Below are 15374 nucleotides of genomic sequence, written 5' to 3'. Positions count from 1 at the left end.
ATAAACTTAAGTATTAATTTAGTATTACTTACGTATTAAAACACATTTATTAATTGATTACTGATCGTGCTTACAAAACAAACGAATATTGATGGACTTTTCAGATTTTTTCTAATTGATTCCTTCTGATTTCCTGCTCTTATAAATAATATTATAAATTTATAATATAAATATTTAATATAAATATTTAATTATATTAAATTAATAATTATAATAAATAATTTTAATCAAAGATTTACTTCCTATTGGATAATATTATTATCCTTATTCGTCTAAAATTAAATAAGGAGTCTATTGTTGAGGTAAAATACGATTGACGCAAGATTCGAAGAACGTGTCGAAGTATATTTTTATATTGGAGATTTAAATTGTTTATATCTTCGAAAGTGATAGGTGAGATTCCAGAAACTGTAGAGTGTTGACAACGGTACAATAGAATAGTGAGAGTTTGTTAAAAGGTATCGATTTATTACCTGTTATAAGTAGGTTCTTAGTTTACGCATTTCTGACCTTCAACGAGGAAAATATCGAGCGTGAGTAAAGAAAGAAATATAAATGTGTATTACGCAGGACGTAATGGTATTATCAAGACGTAATAGCATATCACGAACGAATACAAAGAATTTTTATAAATATACGAAAATTCTTTAATTATATAAGAATATTTTTACGGTAAACGATTCATCGGATTTCATTTCGGTAGATAATAGTCCTCAGGAACAATACAGAAATTAATTACGTAAAAACTAATAAATGATGATCATTTGCGACAGAAACTAAAAACTAAGTAAAATAATTGTATCTCGGAAAAGGGATAAACAAAATTAAGTCCTTGTTCTCCGTTATTGCTTATCTTTTTGGCCGGTAACGAGAATAAAATTAATATATTAATGAAAAGTATTAATTATTTAAACTTACTTGTATGGAGACGAAGAGCTGAAGTGTTCACTGATTGGAATACGTGAGGTAACTAACTCGAGATTAAATACCGAAGTCGTTCGTCCTTCCTCGTATTTATTTTGTTTACAACATCTTCACACAACGCTTTCATCTACGACCGTCGTAAAGGTCATTACCATGAACATTCTTTACAACGTAAAGACCATTAAATTTTTAAATTTATTTCTTATTAATATCCAAGGTCACATCAATATTATTGATCATCATATAATAGCTTTCTTTATAAGTAGTCGCACGTTTTTTTTATTATGATATAAATTTCGCTCACACGCTGTTTACGTACAATAGTGTCTGCAAAATCCCTGATAGCTATTAGGTCTTTATTATCGTCTGAATACGAATCGAGAAAAATAAGAATTTCGTTGTTTATCGTCCCGAGCTGATACATGCCAAATGGCCAACATAATCGATAGTACTTCTACAATATATATTATTAAGGGAAAACTCGACGTCTCGTAATATTCTGTCCCATTTCTCTGGCATATCAGACAGTTTCGCTAATATTGGTGTGAGGACCGGATTAAAGCGTTCTACTTGTCTGTTGGCACGAGGTGTACCAATAGCGATTAAATATAGTGTATTCTTCTTCCATGAATTTTTTAAATATTTGAAAGATAAAGTATATTTTTTGATCGCTAATCGAACTTCTAAGTTTACTGAATACACGTAAGTAATCTTTCAAATGATTAAATTATAACTATAAATATAACAGTTTTTGTCTATATAATTTTATAAACTTTTGTAAATCCATCAATCACAGATAATTTATATTCGTATCCTTTCCTGGATTTTTCTAATAAACTATAGTATATATGTATATATACACCGTTTGAAATACCCATTGTCCTTTTAAGATACTACGAAGATTATAATACGATTAAAATATACGAAGAATTATCTGATATACTAAAAATTGAAGAGAATTCTATATATTTTAAACAATTAGAAATATAATCCCATATTTTCGTTATATGGTTGATAATTTTATCAATGCCAACATGCCAATAAATCATTGTTACAAATATGTATCACCTTGGATATCCTTAGCATAAAACAATAACTTTTTTCATAAATTTGTGATAAATCAAGACATTTTTTAATTCAAAAAATTTATCTTCTACGTTTTCTAATTTATCTCAAATCTTACAAATTTCTTTATCTTTATTTTGCCGAATGAATAAAGTCTACTCAAATCAGCTATTGATCATTAAAATCAGATAAAATTTCTGACCATGAAAATTAATGAAATAAAATTTAGCATATCAGGAGGGAACTATAAAACTAATTAAAACTAATTTTTTCAAAGTTAAAATCACATATTTCATTATTTTTAATATAAAAATCTTACTCTCTGTGTTTGTAATTTATCAAAAACTTTAATTATTTTTGTCCAATCTAGATATATAATTGTTTTAATCGATATGTATAATTACTCTTTATAATCCAATTATTTAGATTTATTAGTACGTATTTTAAAAGTAGTTTATCACGCAATAATCATTAACACTTGACAGTCAATTACAGCAAATTAATACGTATCCTTAATTAGTTAAGAAATTTGATCGGACGCCTATTAAATTAAATTAAAGGAGGTATCCCGGGACATATTTCTCTAGTTTAGGCTTTTACACTCTTTGTGAGAATCGTGTAATATATATGTTAGAGTGTATGTTTTCTCTTTTTTAAATATAGGAGTAGGTAGACAGGTAACATATTTCCCGTGCGAATATGACTTTAATTTTAAGTAAGTAGAATCAGACAAGATGCTGAATTTTTGTTTTAGAATAGAAAATCTCGCCTTTCTAGAGCGATTAGAAATTTTACATTTTCTAACATATGTATTTTTCATCTTTTGTTACCACTCAGAAGTCTTATACCTTATAAATATTATTCCATAGTTCAAAAGACTTCGTATTTTTTGAAGTATTAAATTTTATCAAATTTGCAAAGACTTTTGAACATGTTTGATATTTAGTATTAAATATATTAATGCTTTGCACGCATTCTGGATTTATACAATATATTATTTATATGTTACATATGTATATATCCAATTAAAATCAAGATATTACAAAATATACATTCTTTTTTGTCTCAGGCCCTTGAGCTTCTGAGTCTGAAAAACTAATTCTAGTCTCACCAAGTTCATCGTTTAAAGATACTTTTAATGACGTTATTAATGCCATCAGATTTTAGACATTTTTATTTTGTATCATAGTTCCAGATACTACATTAATTTCTTTAATTATATCGATATCTTTTCAAACGAATCATATTTTCATTTTATGACTTTTTCAAATCCCGTGAGAATGGTTTGTGGTTTTATTATTTTATATTTTATCACGTGCTCATCAGTAGGTAAAAATAATTATTATTATCATTGAAGATGATGGAGATTTCTTTTTAGCACGTAAAACACGTACATAGATTATGAAAAAGATATATATAAAATTAATTAAATATAGAATATTTGTAATTAGAGTCACACGTTGTATATTTTAAAATTCAATTGGGTTTTTTTTTTATTTTTATAATATTCATTAATCAATTAAAATTCAATTCCTTTCTTGTCATTTCTATTGTTATTGAATATTACTTATATATTTTCGTTACATTTTTTCAAGATAATTTACAAAGTATTAAATAATTTTTTTTATTACAGTTGTATTCAAGATTTATTAGTTGATGAATTAATTGACATTTATTCGCATGGAATATATATAATTTATGACATTGAAATATGCGTTGAAGAAGATAATTTATACAGGTTGATCCATAATTTGTGTTACAAGCTAAGCCAGGAAGATTATATAGCTTAAATATAATAAACTGTAACTACAATATTTCTATTATTTATTGTTAAAGTAATAAATGTAACACTTATTATTGAAGCCATAATCATTTATCAAAACTTTTATCATTATATTACATTATTGCTATATTATTGCGTGTGTATTTCTGATACTTTGGATGAATTTGATTCGCATTAAATCTTTTATATTTATAGATATATAATAAAATTGCATTTTTTTCATAAGAATGCTATTTCGTTCATTGTATTTATACGATTTATTCTATATAGAATGATTTCTACTCAAATGCATTATAATAATGTATAGTTATTTAAAACAGCATTAAGAAAGAAGTCTTAAGTTTGAGAGTTGATATGTTTAGATAGAATGATATATAGCTTATTAAAGTTAATTTAGCATGTCTATAAATATTGGTAAAGTTAAAACCATAAGTATTCCTTTATAATGCATGTTGAGTCCAAGGTTTATGGAGCTTTTACACTTCTGCTTAGGTTACGCTAATATTTTGAAACTTTTTTAAGATTAAATTTTAAGATCATAAGACAAAATTTGAAACAATAGAACAAAATTTTTCGATTTTTTTTGGATCGTAGTATAATAATGATTGGAAATATATTAGCCATTACAATGTAAAAATTATAAAATGTATTAGGTACATATATTTTGTATATATCTGAGATATATCAAATACATTTTAAATGTATTTAATCAATGTATCTGTATATTTAAAATATATGTAAATGTAATATGTAAATATATGTAAATGTAAAGGGATAGTGGAAAAATAAAATTTGATCAATGACATCACAAATCAAGGCTACGACCTTGATCGAAAGAAAATGAAAGAAAGAAACAATAACAAATAAAGATAGAATATGTATTTCAAAAATAGATAAATAAAGTTCAACGAGATTCATCCACGAGTTCTCCTGCGGATAGGTCAAGGCAAAGTCACGATTGATAAACTTTGCATCGATTTTGACCGGATAAAAGGAAAGTATATTAAACGGGACTAATTAATGTATAATATCTTAATTCGTTGATCTCTGTATGCAACAATCTCAGATGAGATCTGGGCAATTTATAATTTATTTGCTATTTATCATGTAACACAAATAATATCAGGCTAATGACTGCATATTTTAGTACATTTCAATAATGCATTTTTATCAATGGTACTTAAAAATTAAAAATGTTATATGTTATATATTATATGTTATATGTTATACATTATAACTAATCAAATATTATATATTATAATTAACATTATCTTTTTATTACGATTGTGAAAAGCATCGAAAATCTTAATATAGCTTTGTTAAGAAACGACTTTTTAAGATTAATATTTTTATCTTGTTGGGATAATTTTGAGTATTTTTTTTTCTTACTTTCGCTTAGAAAAAAGACTGAAATATATCTTATTTCGAAAGAAATTAATTTAATTATTAATTTAATTATTATTTGAAATAAAGCGTATTTAGAATGTGGTAGAAAAAGGAGAGAGAGAGAGAGAGAGAGAGAGAGAGAGAGAGAGAGAGAGAGAGAGAGAGAGAGAGAGAGAGAGAGAGAGAGAAATAGACTGATAAAAAATGATCGATCGAAACGTATTTAAATTGGATCTTTATAATTCGTGCAACATGAAAAATCTTGACATATTCTCGTAAAAATAATTTATTCTCAACTTGATCAGAAATAGGTAACACGGACCGTAGCGTGAGTTGCGCCTTCATCGGCCTGTTCCTTCGATAAATCTACGTGTGTTCCTTCGCTAGTGTAATACTACTACCCCATAGGTATTCCAATGTATCCTATTCCTTCTTTCGTTCATACATACCAGAAATGCTTTCCTGTCGCAGTGAAAAATTTATGGGATACGCACCCGACAAAGAGAAACGTACGCGTAAGAGTCGCCATAACATTCGTATATATATCTTTCTTCGTAACGTCGTAACATGCGTGTATTATATGCACCTTTGTAGATTGGGGAAACGTCAAGGATTTTGTTAGATCGAACATTAGAAAATGAATGTTTTGAATTCTTCGTATATTTCAAATTCAAATATCAGATATCTTCGGAATGATATTTCTTCGCATAAAAGTATACGTACATACATCTAAAAATGAGAAAAATGTTCATTTATAACGCGTAGAATATTACATTTCGAACGAGAATTTTATGTTTATTCTTTCTTATTTTTTTCATATTATTATTAAATATTATTACTTGAAATGTTCTATTTTTGATTTATTATTTTTATAGAATATTTCTATTAAGGATCATTTCAAATCGCTAAACTTAATATTTTCTTTCGTTCTTTTGTCTTTTACTTTTTGATTAGGATTAACAGAATTTTGTTGGAATCGTTTTCAGTGGCTTGGTTCTAAGCTTTCGCTTAGATTGTATTCACTGGAAGGTTGAATTTCTTGTTAAAACCTCTGGTCAAAGTATCTTATACTGTGTATTTTGAATCTCTAATCTCGTAGTAGATTATCATACGTTTTCCTCCACCATTTAATGTGATACGAGATTAAACTCTAGATATGAAATAAATTCCTATTTGTCATACTCTATCTTGGTTTAAACATTTCTCTCTCTTCTCTTCTCTTCTCTCTCTCTCTCTCTCTCTCTCTCTCTCTCTCTCTCTCTCTCTCTGTCTTTCTCTTTTTCTCTTTTTCGTCCGTTGATTTACCTTTCATTATTTTGTAGTGTATAATCCTACAGACTTGTCGGTCTTTTAGATGCAAGTAGGAAGATAATTGTAATAATTTTTTCTCATATTTAATCTTTTAATTTTATTCGCCTATCATATTTTTTTTTTAATTACGAATGAAGAGAGTTTGTTAAATTATAATAAATTTGATAAATTTTCCAAGAATCATGAAATCCTCTATATTTTTTAAATAATAGACGTCTTCCTTAAATTTAATGGGATACAATATTAAATAGAACAAATATTTTTAGTTTTGGTACTTCAGACTTTAAGGTAAGAAAACTAACGAACATAATGTTCCTGAATTATGCATACTGTTTCTAACATGAATAATATAACATTTGGTCGTACCAGTAATTCGACTGCTCAACTGTCACGTAGAACTTCTGAAATTTTTGGTTGAACGAGTTTTGGTAACTCGAGTTTCTGAACGAAATTTTTGGTAACGAGATTTGGTAACGAAATTTTGATAACGAGAAAAGATAATATAAAATCAGCTTCTTGTAAAATAAGAGAAAACATGGAACATAATGTTCTTAAAATATTTATATATCACATAAATATATATTTATTTTTATAATATTTTATTTTCAATTTTAAAGAGGTATGTATAAGGCCGACACTATACAAAAATTTGTTAGAATTTATTAAACCCTAGAATTATTTTTCTTAGAATGTTTAATGTTACTTGGTTGTTTATAATAATATGTAATTAATAATAGATATAATTTAAATAATAAAACATATGCATACTTCTCTACGTACATATTCTTATAATTCTTACAATAAAACATTCTGTGCTTTCATATTAGCATAGAAATTTAGAATATATTTCTTGATATTTAATTTTTTATATACATTTGTGTTCTTTTAAAATCATTGCTAAATTTATCAGTCTTTCTTGTGATATAGTTCATCTTAAATAATTTTTAATAAGTTTTAATGTATATAATGATCGTTCTGTACTAGTGAGACTTACAAGAATAATTAGTAAAATTCTTAAAATTCTCCGATTCTTATTTAATTCTAAAAATTCTTATATTCTTACGAATTGTAAAAATTTTTTAAATTCTTATTGTTAGATGTAGAAAGATTAAATTATTTTTACAAATGAATTACGAAGTATCAGTCCTTACACAAGACAGCATGGAACATCACAAATATGAGTCATAATGTTTATAAACAATATACATACATCGGCTTCTCGGAAGATCGCGATTCCAGTAGAAAACAAAAATACTCGTTTTACATCCAAGATATTCTTGTTATCAATCGATGTCCTTGGCATTAATCATTCGTATAGATTGTTTAGTTTCTTTCGCCTGGTGTAGATACGTATAATATATATACATACACACAAGTATATATTAAATAAATATCTACAATATTTTAATAATCCTTACACTACTACGATAATAAAAAATTAGTAATGTAATATTCGCGAAAGATAAAATGTAAGTCATTGAAATTCTCAAGTTACATAAGTTCTCCATCGAAAGATACACATACACACAGGCGTATATTAAATGAATATCTAAAATGTTTTAACAATCCTTACACTATTACGATCGAACGGTAACAAAAAATTAGTAATGTAACATTCGCGAAAGAAAAATTGCAAGTTATAGAAATGCTCAAGTTACACAAGTACTCCATTGAAAGAGAGACGTAAGTGTTCGATTCGTAAGTCACTGTCGGAAAATTGAAAAAAATAGTCGAATTTAATTTGAGGAAGTTCAAGTAAGATGAAGAAGGGGTTTGGAATCAAACACGCATGCGCGTTTGACACGCGCACATAGACGCGCTCTTGATCGTGAGAGTTCGGCATCGTCGTGTTGCCGTCGCGACGCTCTCCGACGCTCTACCCACGACGTTGTGAGAACCCGCGAGAGCAGTGCGCGTCCATACGTCGCGACAGTCGTTTCTACGTTTCTCTGTCTATTTCTCTATCCTTGTCTCTTTCTTTGTCTTCTTCGTATATCAACAACTTGCTTTTACGGAGCGAATCGTTTCGTCAAGGTGACGTCCTTAATTTGAACGTCCTCATTCTTCGACAGAAGAATTTTATTCCTCAAAGTGACACCGAAAAAAGTATCACAGCGTGGTCCACGTGGAGATAACATCTTCAAGCAACAGATTCTAAGTTCGGACAATTTCAAGAGTCCCTTTTCGATTCTAGAATTTGTTCGTTCGGATTTGCAGAATCTGATCATGCCGTTTTTCAACTTGAATTGGACGATAAGGTAAACATGAATCAGAATTATTAGGAATATTACAATGAAACGTTAGATATTTCTGTTCTTTATGTATCATAAATATATGTAAAATCTTGATACAAATTTAAAAGGAATGATATATATCAAATTTAATAGCAATTTTTTAGTCGAGTTATCTTTTTTTGATTGCAAGAATTATACGTAATCCTTTCAACGTTCAGCTGCAACAAGTAACATACATATCGAGAAATATGTGATAATTTTATAAAAGTGTAGTATTTCTACTGTGAAAATTCAAACGTATATTTCATTTCTATCGTAACGACGAAAGATGGAAAAAAAAACGTGCACGTAAAGCCGTCCGTCGTCAGACAGAAAATATAATTCTTTTTAATGTATTTACGTTAGGTTGAAAGTGATCTCTTATTTTTCATTTTTTCTTTCTCATAAAATCGAGTAGACCATATCTCATTCTTTTCGTATCATTTTGTTTAATGAAGGCATTGATTTAAAATGAAATGATAACACATATACTTCGTATCAATACATTTTTATTGTAACTTATCGATGCACAGAGAGAGAAAGAGATTTTTATTATCAAGAGAGATAACACTTTATCGATTAGATCGATTCGTCGTTGATTCCTAAGGGCATTTCCTTCAAAATTCTCATGTTTGCAAGTGTATATATATTTATATGTACGCACACATACATAGACATGTAGATGGTATGTACGTAACACGTAGATTTCCACTCTTCTATCCTTCTTATCCCTTCTTGGTGATTCCACAGTGATATCGACTATAGAGCTCCGCGTGCACTACTACGAAGGATATTCCACTTTTAGTTTTCTTTCGCGAGAAACTCGACGTTTTTTTAGAGAAGGGGGAAGCTTTCACGTAATACTCGTGCCTTGAATCTTACCGAGATAGGAGATTGTTGTAAGGAAATTGCGATCGACATTTTTGTGAAACCAAGGAGAGGTCATTTGAATTTCCAAAACAAAGAAAGAGAGAGAGAGAAAGAAATAGAGATCCACGTGAATCTTGTCTATATAACATTTATCGTTATGTTCCATAGCGATCGTGAGTAAAAATGTCGTTGTCTCTTATAAAAAAGATTCGTAAAACTTACCGAAATAAAGGAAGAAATATTTAATCTTCCCTTTAATTCGATTCTCTTTTCATCCGAAATTTAATCCTTCGATAAATAATTTGTATTCTCTGCATATATTGTCCGAGGAATTGAAAAATAATGAATATGCATATAATAAAAATAATGATAATACATACATATATATATGCTTTTTGTTATTTTTTATCATAAAGAAATTGATAATGTGAGAAATTTTTTTAATTTCCTTCCTCGATTAATGACAATCTGAAAAAATTCAAATTCGAGAATTTTTAGCGTTATTAGAACTTACGAAGCAAGTTATACAAATACGTATCGTTTTTTTTTAATGATCCGATATGGAAATATTATGTTATACTTGACTCTTTAAATAAATATGTACGTATTTATATGTTGGTATAGGATGTACCGTTGTCGTGAAGAAAACAAAAATATTTCTGTTCCTGGCGTCGTTTTACTAATAAACACGTCATGTGAAAATATGTTTTTGGTCATTATCTAGTTTTTTTTTTATGTAGTTTTCTAAATCATTTTTTATCGCAATTTAAGAAAGCAAAGATATCTTGTGATTTTTCTTCTGTTTATTCGTTCTGTGTCTATCGTAGCTAAGTATACATACATATGTAGGTAGTACAAATGTATGCATGTATGTATGTATGCACGAATGCTTTCCAGTAATATTCGGAATAAATTTGATCAAGGACACAAGAGGCAGTGAGTGTTACTGTCATATTCTCGTAACAAGTGCTTTGATACGGAGTGTACAGTGACATTTGGAAATTGAAAAAGTTGAATTTGTTACATATCCGTATATTTTTTCAATACATACATATATATATACGTATATAAATACTCTTGTATCGAGTATTTTAACTCCAAGTAGACAATGATACTTGACAATGGAAAAAATCCAACTTATTACATACCTATATATTTTTTTAATTGTATATACATATATTTATACGTATATACATTGTTAAACAAACTTCTCGTCAGCAGAATTCTGAATTTATTGGCTTTTTCACACGATCTCATTTTCATACTGTTCGAAATTTAATCGTTTTTCGGTTTATAAGCCAGCTGAGTGCTTGGAAGTGTTAAGTTCAAGTACATAATAAATTCTTCGTGTTATGTTCCTTGTGGCTAACTTTTCACGTATAATCGATCCTATCTCGAAAGAGTTTCTCAAAAAGCAGGGCATATTGTGAAAGAGGGAAAGAATATTGTCGAGAAAGAAAAACTCTTTAATTAAAGATGTATCGGTATAAATATTTTCTTTCTAACATATTGCTATTTTCTTTAGAAGTCATTGTTTCTGAATGGTTACCGTGGTGACTCATGTAATAATATATGCGTGATCGTAGATAAGAAAATATTTCAAGTTAATATATCGAATTGATTTAGTTATTACATAAAAAAGAAAAAATTAATTAGTTAAATAATCCGACGAGTTGTATCTAATTGCAAGTTTTTATATCAAACTTACTTACTTTGAACTAATTAGGATATAACAACATTTTTAGAGGATATTCTCAAAGTACAATTTAGAAGATGAGCCACAATGTTAAAGAGGGTTGTACGAGAATAGGAAAATAAGGAGGGTTGGACTTTTACTATAAGGGCGAAACTCTTGGTCGTGTACTCATGCTCGGTTGAACGCATTTGAGTAAATATGCATTGAGTCTTCTTGCGTGTCGCAAGTTATGATCGATCGTGACTCGTATCCGTCGTCTAAGTGGTAGCGTCTTAATTATTCTCATAAATCCTATCGCATTTAGTTTCGAATACATTATGTGCATTCACATGACTTCTCTCTAATTACATTTATAAGTGCATATATCTTGTCCACATTATAAAATTTAATTAAATTTGCTTTCTTTCTCTCTCTCTCTTTCTCTTTCTCTCTCCCCCTCTCTTTCTCTCTCTCTCTCTCTCTCTCTCTCTCTCTAACTGTACTTTTATATTTTATCATATTACAAGTTTACTACTCGTTTTGATTCGGTAAGTATGAAAACAATATAAGACATATCAAATGATGCCATTCGTAAGGCTATCGATCGTTCAACTTAGAAATTTTTCCTCTTTATGACTATCTAACTTATCATCAAGTGCATCCAATTTCTCATATGGCATATATGTTTTTCCCGTATCATCGTTCGAGACATATCATAATTTTCAAGGAGATTCTCGTTCTGAAATTGGGAAAATACAACGTTAGGTTTATTTCTACTTCTTTCATTAATTCGTAAAGTATGTTTTTCGAATTGTCTGAAAAAAAAGTGATCGAACAATACGGTCCTACAAAAATCGTTTGTTTTATTTGGATTCACGAAAGTTTTAAATTTTCATATTTAGAATATAGTATCGAGGATAATCGATATAACGGAAAACGATAATGAGTGTCCCAAGCGAATTCGATAACCTTATCGACTTAATTAATTTTAAGATGTCTGGACTTTTTTGTCCTTTCTAAACTATTCAGAATGCATGAGGAAGATTGCTAAAAGGTCGTTTCATTCGGCCATTGCAGGTTTTTGAGATAGTATTTCAGCTTTATGGAAATAGCCCATTACGGTCTCTCTTTCTTACTCTCTTTCTTTTTTTTCTGTTTTAGTTTGAACAAAAATTATTTTTATCGTTTCCGACGTTGTTTCGAATTGCCAACCGCAATATACCTAACTTCTTTTTTTCTTTTTTCTTTTACCAGCAGTAACACCAAGTTTTCTCACGTAGCAGCAATTTTCTTTGCAATATTCAATGTCGAGCTTTTACTAGGCAAGAGGGATACTCAATTTTACATGTTGCGTGCACGACTTTTCATGTCGTCTCGAACGATGGCATTTCTTCGGTAAACGGAAAGCCTTTCTGTTAAAACATCCTCTTTTCATCTCCTCTCGATCGAGATCTTTCTTCCTTTTTCTTTTAAGCTTTAATGTATTCTTTGAAGGTAATTAGGATCGAAATAGAATACATAAATATCAGTTAGTACGACGCGTCGTTTATCAAGTATTATCGAAATATATTTTAATGAAGATTATCAAGAGAATTTTTTTTTATGAATTTTCGAATGCTTAAAGATTACGTTATTATACGAATACTAAAAAATTATATCGCCCTATAAGAAATACGCAAGCGAAAGCATATACTCTTTACGATCGCTCGTAAAATACGTCTGTATTTCTGCTAATGTCTTATCCACTTCGTTTATTACAGTTTCCCTTAAGGAATAGTGATTCTTCCGACGCTACGTAGTAGCCTTCTTTTGCTGCCAAATGGCGACTCCTTTGAGAAGTGCTCCTTAACGAGCGGAGCAAAAATTTCGAACGAGATCAACGCGTAAGCGTTAATTCTTCAGAGGTAAAAGAAAAAGTCGGATCGTGAGAAATTAATGGACTTTTTCGATCTACTCTTAGGAATTAAATGTTATCGATTCTTGGAGTCACAATGTGACTTATCGAGATTAGTTTCCGTAAGCTTTCATATGTACAAACATCATCTTTATCAAAGTCTTCTTTCTCGACGTATCGAGGTCATTTGTTTGCTACATTACTTTGTTTCTTGCAGTAGAGATATTCGGAATATTCCCGAACGATCCAGTTCGTTTTTAAGATGCCTTTCATAATTGATCAAATATATTCAATTTAAAAATGAAAAAGTGACGAGGCCATAGAAAATTTTCTGTCGTACATCGTTCAAGTAGTTTTCCTTCGTGTGTTCTTGTGAAAAGCACCATTCGTGAGATATATCGCTTCGTTGATCCTATAAATTTTTTGTTCATAGACCATACTATAATTTCAAGATATGACTTCTTGAAGTTATAGCGATCGGAACGAGCATTCAGACATCTGGAAAGTGACAAAAATACGATAATGTCGATATTAAAGTAGCTCATCTCGAATTATAAATTTTATTGATAATGTGAAATAAATATATCTAAAGAACATTTCTAAGAGTTATTCAGAGTTAAATTTCGATTGATCTTTATAACAATGTTTTTTTGCTAAAATTGATTCGTAATTTACACAATATAGATGCGGTTAACGAACCATTTCGAAGTAACAATAGATACGATCGAGAGTCACGAAGAATCGATAATTGAAGTAGTCGAGCTAGGATCGAATTCGAAAACAAACTAATTGTAGCTAACGCGTTGATAGCGTGGATTCGAATCTTGTCTAGATACATCTACTCCTCGCCATTATCACGACTCTCCTTCGAACACAGGTGGTATTTAACTGTTACATCGAAACTCACCAAGTTCAGGAGGTTGTTCGACTTCGAAATGTTAGATCCTGATGCTGCCTGGTATCCAAGGGTTCTTGCATCCCTTGTTGTTAGTGAATGCGGTCGAATGCGAGTACTCACTAACCCCGAAAATACCTACATAGGTCTCTTGTCTGTCTTTCGCATGTTCATGAGATTTCGTTCATAATTTTAGACTAAGTTATCGAAAGCTGGATATCGTTGAACAGCAAAAAAGAAAACTGACGAGAAGAAGAATTAGAAAGAGGGACAAATAAATAGACAGATTTATTTTAATTTCCATAGTAATATCAAAAAGTTATAAACAAAAAAAAGTTTAATACAAAACTACGAATAAGTACTTATGTATAGAAGATTAAAATAGTAATAAATAGAGATATAAATTATAATAAAGTGTAAATACAAAGTAGATATAAACAGAAATATATACTTAAAAAGGTATTTAGAAAAATATTTAGAATACTTATATACAATACTATATGTGTGTATATAAGTATATATACATATACATATATATGCGCACGTAAGTGCGCGCACATATACTATTACTGTTTAATAGAGTAAAAGAGATAGATAGTAAAAGTCTGCAAGTAGTTAAATCGAGTATAGTAAAGAATAAAACTCGAAGATGTGTAGAAGCTTAGACATTGTTGGAAAGCACGATATCTTGGATAGGAAGGTTAAACGGAAGGATGTAGAGAGAAATAGAGAGAGAGAGAGAGAGAGAGAGAGAGAGAGAGAGAGAGAGAGAGAGAGAGAGAGAGATTGAGAGAGAGACAAAGAGCGAAAGAGAGAAAGAGAGAGAGAGAGAGAGAGAGAGAGAGAAAGAGAGAGACAGACGGACTAAAGGGACAGGGAACAAGAACGGATCCGCCCTAGAATGGTTTGCTCTTCGAGTTGGCCGCTGCCGCACCCTCTTGACTCTGACATGCGCCATGACCCGTATATAGGTAGCCATAGGTACACGTTCCGCTATTTCTCTACGTTTTCCGCGTGTCCGTAAGTATGAAAACGCAAAAGAAAGAAACGTCCGATCGTATTAGACCGCTGTTTCCTTCTTTCCTTCTTCTTATCTACACTCATTTTCTTTCTTTCTCTCTCTCTCTCTCTTTCTTTTTTCCTTTCTGAGCTTGGAATCCTTCGTGATCCTTTCGAAGTACGGTAGATACTTCGTATCAGCACGTATGGTGTTGCATTAGGTGTATCTCTTTCTCCCTCCCTCCCCCCCCTCTCTCACTCTCTCTCTCTCTCTCTCTCTCTCTCTCCCCTTCTCTTTT

The 15374-nt window shown here is 29.9% G+C and overlaps 1 protein-coding gene across 1 annotated transcript in view; it reads left to right on the top strand.

The window, feature by feature from the left end:
• The first annotated feature begins 8365 nt into the window (after window positions 1–8365).
• The window catches only part of LOC122629938 (somatostatin receptor type 2-like), a 52529-nt gene continuing 45520 nt past the window's right edge, over window positions 8366–15374 (top strand). Inside the window, exon 1 of the mRNA XM_043813884.1 lies at window positions 8366–8727. The gene's annotated coding sequence lies outside the window, so the exon portion shown is untranslated. The remainder of the gene's footprint in view (window positions 8728–15374) is intronic.

This window comes from Vespula pensylvanica, chromosome 1 (genome assembly GCF_014466175.1).
Source record: "Vespula pensylvanica isolate Volc-1 chromosome 1, ASM1446617v1, whole genome shotgun sequence".
Lineage (NCBI taxonomy): Eukaryota > Metazoa > Arthropoda > Insecta > Hymenoptera > Vespidae > Vespula > Vespula pensylvanica.
The sequence above is the reverse complement of the archived record's forward strand: the minus strand, read 5'-3'. Positions and strand labels throughout refer to the sequence as shown.